We start from the raw sequence: 17666 nt of genomic DNA, 5'->3' as shown, positions 1-17666 counted from the left end.
ACCATTTTTACTCTATTGTCACGAGTTTGATTTTTCCAGTCGCCATTTGTTTGCTGCGTGACTTGAGTAAATCACTTAGTCCACCATTGTTTCGGAATCACCACTGAAAAAAGGCATTGAATCTAGTGTATTCAGCTTGTTTACAAGTAGGAAAAGTCCATCAGAGTCTGAGACAATTATAATTTGCAAAGAGGTGTAGCTCCCTTCATGGATAGGGTGAGGTGGGTCCAGCTTCCACAATAATGCTTCAATTCATGGATTTGCTGTTTGCAGTGACATTTCACAGAGCTGTTTGCTGCAAAAGGATATTCACAGAAGTGACTTTCAAAATTATCTTATACCAGTCATCATCATCATAAATTCCCATTTTCCTATTTTTACATGAGGTCAGAGTATCGTGTCAGTTGACATCACATCTATTGACTCTGTGTTACATTCCTGCCATTCCCCAACAGTCATGCCCAAATGTCACTGGACTTTTCCCATGCAATACATCTATTACTTAACCGGACATCCTTATTTCTTCTTGCCTTCTTCCTACCTCTTCTAAATCTCTTTACCAGATCACCCTCTGCTTTCCTGTGCATGTAGCCAAGCCACTCTACTCTATTATGCTTGACCATATCTGCAACATTTGGCCTCAGCTGAGATTACCTCATTTCTTTATATTTTCCATGGTTTGCACCCTTATACCTGTCTCAGCATTTCACCTCCATCACCCTAAACCTTCTCAGATGCTTTGCCTTCACTGTCCCAGTTTCTGTGCCATACAGAAGTGCTGGTCAAACAAATGTTTTGTGCATCTTACTTTTCAGCTTCTTTGGCATTCTTCTGTCATACACTAATTCTGGCACTTTGTACTGGTTAGCTGCAGCACTTCTGATTCTGAATTCTTAACCACATCTCATAGATGCTTGAAGCTGTTAACCTGCTCCATTTTCTTGTCCAGCTCAGTTTTCATCTTCTGCTTATTTCCCCTTATTTGTTTCCATGAGCCACTGTCTTGACAGTGTTCAGTTTTATCCCAAGAGCCCTCAGCTTTATATTCCATCACTTGCTGATGTTTCTGCTAAGAGTCTGCTTGTTGTGCCACATAATCTGCATGCAGCAGCTTTATTGTTCTATCCCTACCAACCTGTCTGCTGATATAATCCATTACCGGTATGATCAGAAACGTTGTTACACCCCAACTTCCCACTGGAAACACCTCTGTGAGCCTAAGCAATGTTTTTGCTTGTTTTAGTGGATGCTTTTGTTTAGCCTATACTAATTTGTCCAACATTTTCCTGACTTTGATCTATCACAAGATTGGTAAAAATGATTTCCTTGGACCTTCTTGGACCTTGTCATATGGTTTATCTGTATCTAGGATTGCTCAACTGGACTTTTTTGTCATCTCCAGCTTGTTTTCCACTAGCTGTTTCAGTGCAAATATCAGTTCAGTTGTATTGCATCCTGATCTGAATCCAAATTCGTATCTCCTTTCTCACTTTATATTGCTCTACACATTTATCAATCCACCTCTCCAGCATTTTCATGCACTGTAACATGAGTCTGATACCTCTGTACTTTCCACAGTTGTGAATAACCTCTTTGTTCTTACACACTGGCAATAGTGTGCTCATTTTCCATTCATCTGGGATATGCTCTTCTCTTGATACTGCTATGAGTACCCTCTGAAGCCATTTATCCCGTAAACTCACATAAAACCTTGATCTCATCTGTCACAACCTAATCTGAACCTGCTGCTTTCCATAACTTCATTTTCCTTAGTGCTTTTCTTAGTTCTTCTAAGGTGGGATCCACTTCTTCTTTCATCTTAGGCTGTGAGTGGGGCATTACAGCTTTTTTGGAGTTCTTCATTCAGAAGTTGCTGGAAGTACTCCTTCCAGCCACCTTTGTTGTCCTGTGGACTGGTGAACGGATTGTTGCTGGCATCCCTTATGAAGGGTGTCTGATGTTTATCTTTGTTATATTTCTGTCTTTGCCTTGTAACCTGAGTTTCTTCGTACCATCTGCTGAGTCCCTTTTCAAAAGCTGGTAGAGTGTCTCTGATGCCTTGTTCTTTGCTATTGCAACTGCTTTGTTAGCCTGTTTGTTCACTGAGCAGTATTCCTTCTTAGTCTGTTTTTTTTCTATCTCCCACTTTTTTTCCTGCACTGCATCTCTTCTCTCTTTTATGACTTCTTGGACTTGGACTTTTGTATTTCACTAACAGCTTCCCTTATGTAGATTATTTCCATAACTGGTTCAGCTGTATATCTTTCCTATAGTCCTCATCCATGCTGTTTTGAGGTGCTGCCATTCTTCTTCAGCTCCACCTGTTCCTCTTCTTCTTGAATGCAAAAACCCTGAGTATTTATTTGAACTCTGTGCTTTTTCTGTAGTAAATCTACAGAGCCTAGTCTCTCTTGACCTTATAGACTTCTCTGACAACTGCTTACTGCTGATTGTGACAACCAGTAGTTTATGCTGTGGGCTAACTGTTTTGCTAGGGTTGACTTTGCAATCACTGATTTTATCCCAGTGCCCATTCCTTGCTAGGAGGGAATCTACCTGCATTGCATATTGGCCAGTCTTGTATGTGATCTTGTGACTGTCTTTTTTGTTGAATCATGTGTTGCCACCATTACGCCATTTGCCACACAGAAGTCTAGAATAGCTTCTTTTTTTTATTCCTGTTACCCCATTTATGTGGACCAGGCAGGTCACTAATGTCACTTACAAAAGAGTAAGGCAACTATTAGAGATAGTACTATACATAACTATGGAATGTTTAGCAGAAATGGAAAAAAAACTGAAGATAAATTATTGACAGAACTGTGGCCAATTATAATATGAACAAGCCTTGTTTGAAGCCATTAGTGTCAATTCAGTATCTCAAAATTTCTGCACTGCCACTGTTTGCTGTACAGTCATTTCTACCAAACAGAACTGAAACACATTATCTGATAATATCTGTGATGGTCTTTCTACCCTGGGCCAGTAATCAAGAAGGCTTAATCCTCATCATTGACAATCATTGATTGGTGAGAGATGGTCAGTAAGAACTGGAATTAATTTACACAGTATTTTCAGATGCAGCTCTCTGCATCAAGCACCGTTTCCTCCAAGAGCATACAGGTAACATGCTTCAGACCTGGGACTGGACTCTATGTCTCTCCAGATCCCAAACAAGACTCATTTTGGAGCACTGTGTCCCGGTTTTAAGTAGCTGACACACCCATGCCTGGGTATTTGATTTTCACACACTCACTCCTGGGAAAGGCCGGTATAGAATTACTAGCTGTACTCCTTCTGCCCAGATTATAAGGTAACTATGCTGCCACCAATCAACACTACCAGGCTCTTAAAAAGGTATCCAATTGAACTGAGTAAAATCAATATTAATGTAAATGGTAGAGTATAACCAAAGAAGCGAGGCTTTTCAGAGTGGCTATGGCATCACAAAAATAAGCTAAAGTACTTTCAAGATGTTAAAAGTATTCTCTAAAAGACCAGCCAACATGAAAGTTATAACATTATTTAATAATAACTAATAAATTAGAAAACATGAAAATACCAAATATCCAAGTACAATAAACATCAGAGTTTCAATTACAGGAGAAATAAAAATAACTCAGTTGGACAGATTCAAACAGATGCCACATCGCCACAACAGTCAGAAAATCCTTCTATGTGGTACACCTCATCACTAAGGGCTTTTCATCCAGAAAAAGGAGGTCATTGTCCCACTGTACTCATCCCTCATTAGACCCATTATAGAATACAATGCCCCATTTGGTATGTACCTCTCAAGACATCTGCAACAGCTGGAAAGGCCGCAGAAATACCTCACTAAAAGAATCACAGGCCTAAAGCAGATGCTCTATGCTGACCACGTTTAAAACCCCAGCTATACTCTGTCGCATATCGTCTACTCAGAGGCGATCTCTGCTTAACATACAAGGCCATGTCAAACCCAGAGCTGTTGGACATGCTACACTTAAAGAAATCCCAATCCCTCAGAGCCACATGCTCCAGGGATCTAAACCTTGTCATCACAATAAACAAAACATGCTGGAGGGATAGGTTCCTGACCCAGAGACTCCCCAGACTCTGAAATAGATTGCCCATACATGTCAAGCAGAGTGCCTCTTTGGCCCTGTTCAAAAGGAACCTTGACAATTGGATGGGAGAAAGGAAATTCACCCCGGGGATCATGTCAGTCACCCTGCTAGACAGGGGTCCAGGGAAGTAAATAGTGTGGGAATAAATAGCCAGGGAATTGTTATGGCTAGGCTTATATAGGCCCTAGGGCTGATAGACTAGTACCAACCTATGAACCTATGAACCTATAAGATGCAGAAATAAAATACTACTTAACTATTCTCACTTTATTTCCTGGCTGTCTAAAGAATAGCTGTTCCCTAGCTAATGTAATTAATATAGCAAGGCAAGATTACATGTTGAGATGCTTACTTCCACAAGGCAAGGTGATGAGCTTCAAACTAAAACTGAACAGAACTGAACTGAACTAATTCAACTAACTGAACAACTGTGATAACTGTCATAGATTTTTATATCAGGTTCCAAAGAAAACAAAACAAAACAAGATGCTGTGTGAGTTCCATCCTCTCAGTGCTGGTTATAGAATGACATCACATTTGATCACCTGACTTTGGTACAATTCATAATCAGAGCTTTGCTAAGAACTGTTACAGTATTTGAAAATTATAGAACAATTTTAAAAACTTCTCCTCCTCCCTTCCAAAATTATTTGTTTAAACCTATACATTTAACCAGTTATAATGACACTGTTGATACATTTTTAACACAAGAATCTATACAAGTCAGTGTGATAGCCAAATGACACAAACTTCTTTACAAAACTCCATCTAACTATGCTGGCATATGTTGCACATGCACTGCCCTATTCTGCATGCCATAGATGGCAACACCTCACATTGTCACAGCATCATTGTCAATTTAAAATAGCAATACACTTTGTAACAACATTCCTTATTTAATGGCTTTTTGACATGTGAAGTTTTAGAATGGATCTGAATGTTAACACTTTTGAAGAATTGTTTGAAAATATATTAATATTACATGCACATACTTGCATATGCTGCTTATACTTAAGTAAATCCTGTGATTAAAATATGGGGTCTTGCCAGACTAAGTTGATAAAAAGACACACCAACAATGTCCAAGTGTATATATTGAGTAGAACATTTAATGGTATATTTTAGCATAAGCTCTTTTTTTATTATTATTGGGGAGGGGAATCTGAAACTTTTTTTAGTTGGATTTATTTTATTTTATTTTTAAGATTAGCTGTTCTTGCTGCACTTAACAGTAACTCTTGATTCAAAAATTAACTTCATATGGAACCTTCAGGAGCAATTAAATAGGAAATTCTGAATGATACAAACAGCATCAGTTTAATACTGTGGTTACAACACGATGGATTATAGTCAGGGCTCTAGTGATGCAACACATGGCATTGCACAGTATGGCTAGTACACAACATACCCGTGTACTGATACCCTTTGTGATTTTTTTAAAGAAATGTGGACAATGGAACAAGCCCTCATACATTGTCTTACCCCCAATGTATACTCATAGTATGTCATCCATGTACCACATGTGCAAATTAATCTTCATATGAGCTGGTCCCAATGGGTAGCTTAAGGGACAAACAGATACAAATGGTGTACTGATTTTGAGCACAGCAATTTCTATCCCTTGTCAGACAGTGCTCATCATACAGAGCAGATCAGCATATCACATTTTAAAGTAAAAGAATAAAAATAAAATGTAAACTTTGTTGCACAATAGTACTAACATCAACAGAACTCCTTCTGGTGCAGTCAAAGCTGCTGCTACTACAGCCACAGTTGTCCCAGTCCGACACAATAATGCTGCCAAGCACTCATCAATTGGAGGTCGCACAGCAGCAGATCCTCTCATAACTATATAAATATATATATATATATATATATATATATATATATATATATATATGGGTCTGCTTCACATCACCCCCATTTGACTGACTTTCATTTCACTAACACCAAATCACCTAATTTTCAAAATACTGAAAACTCATTTGACTGAATCTCATTTCACTGAATTATAAGCCATAGACATGATGTGGGTTTCCATTCTCCTGTGACTTGTTTGTGATAAAAAGAGTTTCTGTCACTTACAGTGCTAACTGTCAGAATACTGATAGTCACGTAGAACATATTATTGTAGTGGTTTTAAATATAGGTATGTCTCTACATTTTTATGGGAAGTATCTAAAGTAATATGGCAGATATTTTGTGCATTCCCAGCAGTAGTGGCAGTGTGTAGAGTACTATAAGGCAAGTAAAAGGTATATGCCCTTTTCCCCACTGTAGTGCGATCCTGGAGTTAGTATATATAGTTGGAGGGGTTGTGGGGGGCATAGCCCCCCATTTAGTTTGGTTTTATATTGTCCGGTTTCTGTTAAGAGGGTAGGTAGTTTTTAAGGTCTGGAAAGAGGTAGTTATTAGTGTTACGAATATGTTTGTTTATGGTTTAACATTTAGTCTTTTGACATTTAGCATTGTAAGCTTTTGGTGAAATGAGATTCAGTCAAATTAATTTTCAGTATTTTAAAATTAGGTGATTTGGTCTCGGTGAAATGAAATTCAGTCAAATGGGTTTAAGGTTATGTGAAGTAGACCCATATATATATATATATATATATATATATATATATATATATATATATATATATATGTATATATATATATATATATATATATATATATATATATATATATATTTTTTTTTTTTTTTTTTTTTTTTTTTAACCATAGATCCACTGTTTTGCCTAATGAATGGCAATTCTTGATGAATTACTATAAACCATAATGGAAAGGCACAACACAGCAGGAAACAGATTGTTATTAAAGCATATATCTGACATAGACCTTATCAGAATCACACCACAGTAATCAGCAATACCTGTAGCGTGGGAGGGTATAGCACACATTGTATACTATGAATTTCAATGTAACATTTATAAGCCCAAATATTTAAATGTATGTTGCCATCAAGTACCATGATCCTTGTCTATGAATCTTAGTAGTGAATGCCAGCATACTAAACTCAGTGTGCAGAGAGCTTATGCACCTATGCACCTCTGGTTCTGCAGACTATGATGTATTAAACACAATGTGCAGAGGGCTTCTACCCCTCTGGATCTGCACACTATGGTATACTAAACACAGTGTGCAGAGGTCTTATGCACCTCTGGATCTGTGCACTATGACATACTAAACACAGTGTGCAGAGGGCTTGTGCACCTCTGGCTGTGTGCACTGTACCATACTAAACAGTGCATGAAGAGGACTTGTGCATCTCTGGGTCTGTGGACTATGACATACTAAACACAATGTGCAGTGGCTTGTGCCCCTCTGTCTCTGTGCACTGTGACATACTTGGCACAGTGTACATTGGTCTTGTGCACTTCGAGCTCTGTGCACTATGACATGCTAAACATAGTGTGCAGAGGGCCCATGCACCACTGGGTCTGTGCACTATGACATACTAAACACAGTGTGCAGAGGGTTTGTGCACCTCTGCCGTGTGCACTGTACCATACTAAACACTGTGGGAAGAGGGTTTGTGCATCTTTGGGTCTGCACACTGTGGCATGTTAAACACTTTGAGCAGAGGGCTTGTGCAACACTTCTGGGTCTGTGGACTATGACATACTAAACACAGTGTACAGTGGGCTTGTGCACTTCTGGCTCTGCCCACAATAGCATACAAAACACAGTGTTCAGAAGGCTTGTGCCTCTCTGGCTATGTGCACTATGACATGTTAAACAGTGTACATTGGTTCTGTGCACCTCTAGCTCTGTGCACTATGACATACTAAACATAGTGTGCAGAGGGCTTGTGCACCTCTGTTTCTGTGTACTATGGCATACTAAACACAGTGTAGACAACTTGTTCAAGTCTGGCTCTGTGCACTATGGCATGCTAAACACAGTGAGAGGAGATCTTGAGCACCTCTGGCTCTGTGCACTATGGTATACTAAGCAGTGTGCAGCGGGGTCATGCATCTTTGGCTCTGAGTACTATAGCATACTAAACACAGTGTGCAGACAGCTTGTGTAACTTTGACTCTGTGCCCTATGGCATACTAAACACAGTGGGAGGAGGTTTTGAGCACCTCTGGCTTTGCGCACTATGGCATACTAAACACAGTATGCAGAGGGCGTGTACACCTTTGACTCTGTGCACTACTGTCATGACCAAAATGACATCAGTGTAGCTAACTAGTGAAATTTCTTAATGCAGTATGAAGGATAAGACACATAAATAGCTCTAACTGCACAGGACAGCTAAAGCAACAGCTCTTTCCAGCTTACACATGAACTCCATATATAAAACAACTGTTACCTGTAGGGAATCTCAGCATGGAATACTGAGGAACATATAAAGCACAGAGCTATAGACAGGTTGCTAATTTGCTTTCATGAATCTCACATTAGACCAATAGCAGTGCAAAGTACAAGCATCTTACACTGTAGAACAGGTTGTGAGCATACAACAATCACAGCTTTTTATACTGAATGTGCTATCTTTTGTGTGTGCTTAGCCCTTTGCCATTAAATCCAACCTTTCCTGAATCTCACACTTTAAACTCTGGTTCAGAATAAATTGCAGTCATTTAGTATGTATGCTTTTATTTAATTACTAAACTCTCGAGCTACAGCTCTACTGTCATATGTCTTGAACTGTCTGACCAGAGTTAGCAATTAAAGACATAAAGAAATCAATCTATGAGCAAATTAAATGTAAGCATATTTTACAGGCATCAAACCCTTCTGCACCACATTGCCAGACATATATATCCCAACTCCATGCTCATGCTTTCACAGATATGGAAAAGGGACAAATCTCCAAAAATAAAGGAATCATTGTCAACATAAATTTAGGAGTTACACTGGTAGTGATTTCTTATAGAAACTGGTGCTCAGGGAGAATAAGTTTGTCAAGTTTTCAAGTCGATTCCTCAATGATTTGCAAATTAATGAGCAGGAAGGCAGCCATTATTTGTTAATGCGGTTGCAGTGTATAAAAGTGAATGCTCATTTTCACTTATTTTTCAACCTCCCAGCTGCCTTCAGTGCAAGATTACATTACAGTGGAGTCTGGAAATTTGCCCTTCCGTTGCTCTTTTGTGTTCTTGAAGTTGGCATTTATAATTAACAGGGGGTGTAAAAAATGTTTGGTTTTGCTTTTTTTTTCTTTTTTTTAACATTTCTGTCATTTTAGCTTCACTGTAAAATCATCAATCTTTTTCGTTTGCTCTTTGAAGCATTCAGTACTTAATGATGCAGTCATTTATACATACCTTTGATATAAAGTTTTATCTACAAGTCTGAGTCCTTAATTCCCATTACTTCAGTAGTACTGATGAAGTTTTGCTACCTTTCATAATTTAGCTTTAGGCATTTGACTGAATGCTTACAATTCACAATGTTGTCCATATTTAACACTTTATTCTGTATTTATAATATATTTACAGTGCTTGCATATATGCTTCTTTTGATAGTTGCTTTGTAGTGTTTCATTTTAACTCATGACCAGAACTGTAGTTTTGTAATGTATTTGCGAAAGCCTTTGAAATTTGATTAGAATTCTAGATTGTTTTGGTAGCAGAACTGTAGTTTGGATTTATCAGATAATAGGGAACCATCTGATGTTCTTCTACCCTTTTGTGGTCCCTAGTTAACCAACAAGGGCTTTTTACTAGTGCATCATAAGCGGCAGATTCCTGCTGCAGACAGTGGTGCATCCTAAGCGATGTTGATTCTGTGCACCTGCTCATCACTACTTCAGCCATGGCAGTTTGATCAGCTTTGATCCAGACTGCCTCAGTTCTCCAAGAGAAACAAGTTCTGATCCAGTAATAAATATAAGGATACGTGTACAAATTCCGCATGGAGATCAAAATGGCATGAGAGAGTGTATTTGAATTTGAAAATAAATAAATAAATGAAAACAAAAAAGGCAAAGTCAACAAATCCAAGAACGATGAATTTAATGTTGTTAGCACTTTCATCTGCCACTAATGAGCAAACTTCTTCATTGGGAAGCAGAACCCTACAAATGCCTTGGCTAGACATATTTCTAATAATACATGGCATACATTCTCCTTTTTGCTCATGGAACAACTTCCCATTGACATTAGAGGAGGTTCTTGGTCACTTATATTGAAAAAAAAGAAGCTAATTTGGCAGCTATCACTGAATGCCTTTAGTTACCCAGGACTAAATGAGAATTGTAATGTAAAATGTCTGTTAAAACTAAAATCTTTAGAAAGATAATTTTAACAAATGAACAATTATTTTTAGGATCACATGTGTACATATACACATATATTTATTTCAGTATATAATAATTTTAAACATTTATTTGTATTACATTGGGATAGGAAGTGATGTGTGTTATTTGCTATTTAAGAGATGTAATTTTCTTGTTTATTTGTCTGAAGAAGTTTGCTCATTAGTGGCAGACGAAAGTGCTAATGACATTAAATTCATCGTTCTTGGATTTGTTGACTTTGCCTCTCTTTTTTGTTTTCAAACAGTTCGTATTTGTGTTTGTGTCATTTGCGATTAACTTGGTTTGTTGTTGCTATGGAGATGGCAGAAGAGACGAGTCCACTTTCACAGTCTTTACTCTCTCCTATCACTTCTCAGTTGAGAGAGGAAATGAGTATTGGAACCCTGACTCAACTTGTTTTACAACTGACTAACAGGGTTGACAAACTTTCTAAACGTATTGATAATGGTTCATCAACTACTTCAGGAGGTTTGAATAATGGAAAATACTCTAATTTAAACCAAAATCCTGTTTTTGGCTTCACTGGTCCCCCTACTTCATCTATTCCATTGGTTTCTTTAGGGCAGATGCCAGAGACTGCAGCTTCCTCTAACAAGAAAGTTTGAACGCCAGGAACATTAACAGAATGGAGGTGCATTTTAACAACAACAGGATTTCCAACACGTCTATGAGTGTGGACACTCTTTCTTTAAACAAGATGTTAAACAAACCAATGCACCTTCTTGTTAATGGCAACTCTGTGAATGAAACAGTGCTTCAAAGCACGGATTCAGGTACTGAAAGTAATCACATTTGTATTATTAACAACCTTAAAATTTTTGACAGTAAGCTGTTTAAATGCAAGAAACTGCAATTGGAGGTTGTTTACCTTCCGGAATGTCTGCAGAGGAAACACATTCCAAAAGGATTAAGACAATGGAGGTACCCGACAGGGTTAGTTAGAAATTCTTCATTTCATTGTGAGCTTTTGCACTTATTTGATGAACAGGGTTGCCAGTTCTTGGAACTTCTACCTGAAGATTATGGCAGTCAAATAGAAAGGTTGACTGCTGAACTGGACAAATTAGAAAGGAGTATAAAATCAGACCCAGATTTTTTAAGATACAAATATGACTTCTGTCGAATTTTTAACAGTATTGACAACAGTTTAATTAAGCTCAGGGAAACAAAAATCAAAAAACTGGCCAGAGACAAAAGAAAATATGAGAATGGTATGGCATATCCCCCCCCCCCCATTCTCAAAGTGTTTTTCTTGCCAATACTGTCACTAATACAAGTGGATTAACACCTATAGAGGTCTCCGACACTGAGGTGGTAGGATGGAATGAAGGCTTAGGACCTTCAACCCCATTAAGACACAGTGAACGTATCAGAGACAGGGAGAGACAACAAGCCCTCAACTCTTCTGAACCTCAGGATTTTTCCAATCAAGGGAAGAACAACCAGTCCCATGCAGGGGGAGGTCAACGTTGAAATCGTCGACAGAGGAGACAGAACTGTTGGGGAGATGGCCTTTTTATCTAAAGACAACACAAACCTCAGTGTCTCCAACCATACCATCATTGTTAATTCCACAGGGGATTGTAAAGTTTGCAATTTTTCTTCTTACCAAGTGACTCAAAGTCTTGTGGATATTTTATCCAAAGGTTTAAACTTTGTACCTAGCAGGTGTGTGAATTTGGCTAAAACCCTTACTGATTTCAAACTGTTCTTATGTAAATTAAACTTAAAACTGCTTTTTGGTAGTAGCTGTTTAAACGATGATGAAATTAGGGTTTCTAGCATTTTCAATCCACCAGTACACCCTACTTTAATGCTTTTTGAGAAATTGTGTGAGATTAATTTTGTCACACTTTGAATAGTTTTAACACCTTTAAAAAGGAGGGTAATTCCAACTTAAACACCCACGAATGACAAATGTTGGATACTTTGAGAGCACATAACATTCGGGTAATGAAACCTGACAAAGGGAGTGGGTTGGTATTTATGGATGAGGAGGATTACAACAACAGAGTGGCACTCTTATTAGAAGCTGACTCTTACATTAAGTATCTTTAAATGAAGTTAATAGGGCCCATCAGAGAATAAGATCATTACTTAATGACCTGTTTATAGAAAGGACAATCACCATAGATACTTATAACTATTTGAGTCTGCCAGCCCCCAAGATACCCACTTTTTTTGCCTTCCCAAAAATATATAAGGACATTCAACCCCCCCCCCGCCCGATTGTTAACGACTGGAACTCAGTAACTTATGCTTGTACCAAACTTGTAGACGACAAGCTAAAAAAGTTCTTGGAAGCAGAATCCAAGATTTGCTGAGATTCTTGGCATTTTTTGGAACATTTGGATTCATTTATGTTTGATGAGACCTTAAATTTTCTCACTGTTGACATCAAAGAACTATACAAAGTGATTCCTCAGAAGTTAGGTCTAGATTGTGTGAGAGATTTTTATTCAGTAAAAATGCTGACATGGAAGAAATTTATTTAACAGAATTTCTTCTTGATATAGTATTGTCTAACAATTTTATTCTATTTAATAACAACTTCTATCTGCAGAAGTTGGGGGTGGCCATGGGGTCCCCTTGTGGTGGGAGCTTTGCTAATTGTGTACTTGCTTTTTGGGAAAGGAACTATTTATTCAAATGTGACCAGTTTAAGCACCAAATAAAAGGGTACACCTACTATTTGGACGACATCTTCATATTATTTGAAGGTGATCAGGCAGGTGCTGAAGAATGTGTAGAACACATCTCTACCTTAACAGACTTTTTGAAGTTTACTTTTTAGTTCAGCTCTGATACTATATCTTTTTAGACGTCCTTATAATGAAAGACATTTGTAACAGAAGATATTTTGCAAGTGTATATGGGAAACCAATGTATTCAAATAGTTTTCTACACTATGAAAGCTCTCACCCACAACATCAAAAGAAGGCTGTCATAAAAGGCCAACTAATAAGAGCAGCCAGGATGTCTTCGTTAGAAACTTCTTCTAAATGTTTCTAAAAAGATCCTACCCAGTTTCCTTAGTGGATAATTTAATGATGGAAGTCATAGACAAGAGAAGAAAAGGTGTTTTTAAGCCTATTCTGAGCAGTAATAAAAAACAGAAATTCAGTCTATCAGTTCACATTTAGAAGTTGAGGAGGTTATTGTGAATTCACCTGTTGACTATAATACGGCTTTTACTACCCCTTGTTCAGTCAATACACCTATTTTGAAGGGGATTATTTTAAAGAACTGCGATTTGATTGTAGCAGACACTTCAGTTCACTTTAAGCTAGGTGAGAAACTGAGGGTGACCTTTAAGAGAGGTTGTAATCTGAAGATTTTATTAGAAAAGCCTATTAGAAAATATGTTAATAGCCATGGGATGTACAAATGCGGAAGATGTCACTTCTGCAAGTACATAAAAGCTGGTAAAAAAAATTATCAACAAATACCAATTTTTTATTACATGTAAATTTAAGTGTGAAACTAAAGGAGTGGTATATTTAGCTATGTGTCAAAAATGTGAATGTTTCTATGTAGGTAAGACCGAAAGACAGTTAAAACAGAGCATTTATGAACATATATACAACACTGGGAAGTAGAACCCTACAAATGCCTTGGCTAGACATATTTCTAATAATACAGGGCATAGATTCTCTTTTTGGTCATGGAACAACTTCCCACTGACATTAGAGGAGGTCCTTGATCACTTATATTGGAAGAAAAGGAGCTAATTTGGCAGCTATCACTGAATGCCTTTAGTTACCCAGGACTAAATGAGAATTGTAATGTAAAATGTCTATTAAAACTAAAATCTTTAAAAAGATAATTTTAACAAATGAACAATGATTGTTAGGATCACATTTGTACATATACACATAAATTTATTTTACTATATAACAATTTTAAACATTTATTTGTATTACATTGGGATAGGAAGTGATGATGTGTTATTTGCTATTTAAGAAATGTAATTTCCTTGTTTATTTGTCTGAAGAAGTTTGCTCATTAGTGGCAGATAAAAGTGTTAATGACATTAAATTCATCATTCTTGGATTTGTTGACTTTGCCTCTCTTTTTTGTTTTCAAACAGTTTGTATCTGTGTTTGTGTAATTTGTGATTTACTAAATAAATAAATGAAAAGCATTGTTCTAGGAATGGAACTAAAGTTAGACACTAACGTTTTATCTCTCCTTTATAGATTAATAAAATCAAATTTAACTATATCTGTCTTAGGACAGATATTATCAGGAGACATAACTGTTCTCCAAAGATTGTTGGAAGAAAAATGTATGAGAGACACTAGAATGGCAGATGTTCTTGAAGTAAAATAGACCAGGAGTAGTGCCAGAACCAAAGCTGAAGCCATACAGCAGCACACCAGTCTAAGAATACAGGCACTAATCAGACAAACTAAAAGAACAAAACAATCATGTAAAAAAAGAAATGTATTTTATTGAAATTCACTGCAAAACTTAACATTACATTTCATAAGTACAAATGTTTCATCAGGAATGTTAAGCACAAAACAAATCATTTAAATAGTGGTGCAAGAAGAAATTAGTTAATCAGATGTACTGATTTAATTCTATAAAGTTAACTTCATAGAGAAATATGAAAAAGAAAAGCAGGTTGACCAACAAATTTAACAACAGTGAACATGAGTGGAACTTTTATATGTGGGAAATGTACATTCTGTGCATTTTTGAGTAATACAAATGAGTGTGTTCATAGGTAGATAGGTTCATAGTTAAGTACTAGGCTATCGGCCCAAGGGCCTAAGTATGCCTAGCCAACAAGGTTCCCTGGCTTACACCACCCAAGAAAGTTAATTTCCTGTGCCTCTGTCGAGCAGAGCCACAGAAGTGATCCCCGAGTTGTATTTCCTATTTCCCATCCACTCATCAAGATTTTTCTTGAAGAGTGCTAGTGAGGAACTTTGCTTGACATAGATGGGTAGCTTGTTCCAGAGTATAGGAAGTCTCTGGGACAGGAATCTATCCCTCCAACATGTCCTGTTTATTGTAGTGACAAGGTTTAGGTCCCTAGAGCGGTGTAGCATATCCAACAGCTCTGGGTTTAACATAGCTTTATATGTTAGGCAGAGATCTCCTTGGAGTAGGTGATATGTTACAGAGTAAAGCTGGAGTTTTTTTGAGATGGTCAGTGTAGGGCATCTGTTTGAGGCCAGTAATCCTCTTTGTGAGGTACTTCTGTGGCCTTTCCAGCTGATGCAGATGTCTTGTGAGGTACATTCCAAAAGGGGCATTGTACTCTATAATGGGTCTAATGAGTGCCGAGTAGAGGGGAACAATAACCTCTTTTTTCCTGGATGAGAACCCTTTTGTGATGAGGTGTGCCACATAGAAGGATTTCCTGACTACTGTGGCGATGTGATTATCAAAGGAGGGACTACTGTCCACTTGGGTCAATAGGCCTCTTATCACACATTCGGCGTTAAGCAGACTGCCGTTTATGTGGTAGTTCATGGGTACAAAGTTTTTACCAAAGGGGATGACAATGCACTTTTTGGCATTGAACTTGAGGCCATGCCTCTGACACCAGGAATCTGTCTCAGTGAGGCCCTTCTGTATGATGTCCACATCATTTGGTGACTCGACTATGGCTCCTAGTTTGCAGTCATCTGTGAACTTCGTTAGCCAGAGGCCTTATGTGTTAGCCTGTACTTCAGAGAAGTAGATCCCAAAAAGGAGGGGACCCAAGACTGAACCCTGTGATACTCCACTTGTCACAGGTTTGGAGTCAGATTTGAAGTCCACAAGTTTTACAGTGTGGGTTCTGTCAGTGAGCCATTTGGTGACTCATCTTGTGATGTATGGATTTATACCCAATTTGGTGAGTTTCACTATGATAACTAACTTATAAAAATGGATAAATTACCTGCTTGGTGATTGGACAGACCAGAGTTGCATCCCAAAATTTGTTGTGTATAGCATGGGTCTTTGAAACATCTCTCTGTGACAGCCCACAACCTTATTCCCGCAAAATGTAAGCTTCTTGGCAGCTCAGTTCTTCATTTATGGTATAGGAATTGATGATTCTCACCTAGCTTAGAACCCAGTCATTTGACTTTGCCTAAAAAGACATTAGAAAGAGGGAGAAAATAGTACATTCAGTACCCTTGTTCCTAGTGAGGAGAGACACTGAATCCCCCTAGACCCGCATCATGGTATAAGCCAATAGTTACAGCAAATATTCTTTTTCTTCACATTTTTTCCCTGTATTTCCTACCAACTGTAGGCTCCCCTCCATTTTTTCCAGTCTTCAGGGTCCATTTATTCTTCCTAATATACCAGGCATTGCACCTCACATCATACTCTGAGACAACCCCCCCCCCCCCGCGGAGATTTACCTCTCAGTGCCTATATTCTAATTCCGACTGTATTCCACCATGAACAGCATTACGCTGAAGTCAGAAAAGATACAGTGTGCAACACTGCTACATGTCACATAAGATGAGGGAGTACAGTTATTTAATAAATACAATCTCAGTGAGAAGGGAAGAAAAAAGTTATTGAAAATATGTAAGGATTGTGACCCAAAAAATCTGAATTTTGTCAGACACTTATTCTATGAGGGAATGTAGGGAACTACTGATGGTTATGTGGTTGTCTTAAGGAATTGAACGAAAGACTGTGAATTTGCTGAGGTGTATCATTTATTAATTAAGGATAAAAATTATGTGATAATAAAAGTGGCCATGTAAGATGTAGACTGTAGAAACCCATAATTCATTTTAGGTAAAGCACTGAATATGTGAAGAGGAAATGAAATTGCTAATATGCAATTGAAAGAGCTAAATATAAAATAGAAGTATATAAGATAAAACCCATGGATGAAAAAAAACAGAATGAAGCAAATAATGAAAGTATGTGATAATCTTAAACATGACAATCTAAAAACATCAAAGATGTCACCTAAAAAGATCTGCACTAGTAACATGAAAGCCTCATACACAATGCAAAGATACAAAAGTGACCAAGGAAACTGCAATAAAAATTCACCTGCTGGGTGGGAATATCAGAAAAATTAGTAAGAAACATTCTGACAAACTCTATCCCTTCATCATGTGGTATTATAAGTAATAACTGGAAAATTTTACAAGGGAATAAGGAATTGTATAACATAGTGGGAGATGCCCCAAAGTTTGCATATAAAAACAACTGTAATTTGAAGAAATTATTACAAAAAGATAATATTAAGGTTGCAGTTACTAATAATGTTGTCTCTAATAAACCAGTGGGAATGTTGTAAGTGTGGACATTGC

Source organism: Protopterus annectens, chromosome 2.part0 (assembly GCF_019279795.1).
Source record: "Protopterus annectens isolate FY-2018-M chromosome 2.part0, PAN1.0, whole genome shotgun sequence".
Classification (NCBI taxonomy): domain Eukaryota; kingdom Metazoa; phylum Chordata; order Ceratodontiformes; family Protopteridae; genus Protopterus; species Protopterus annectens.
This window is presented reverse-complemented; position numbering follows the sequence as displayed.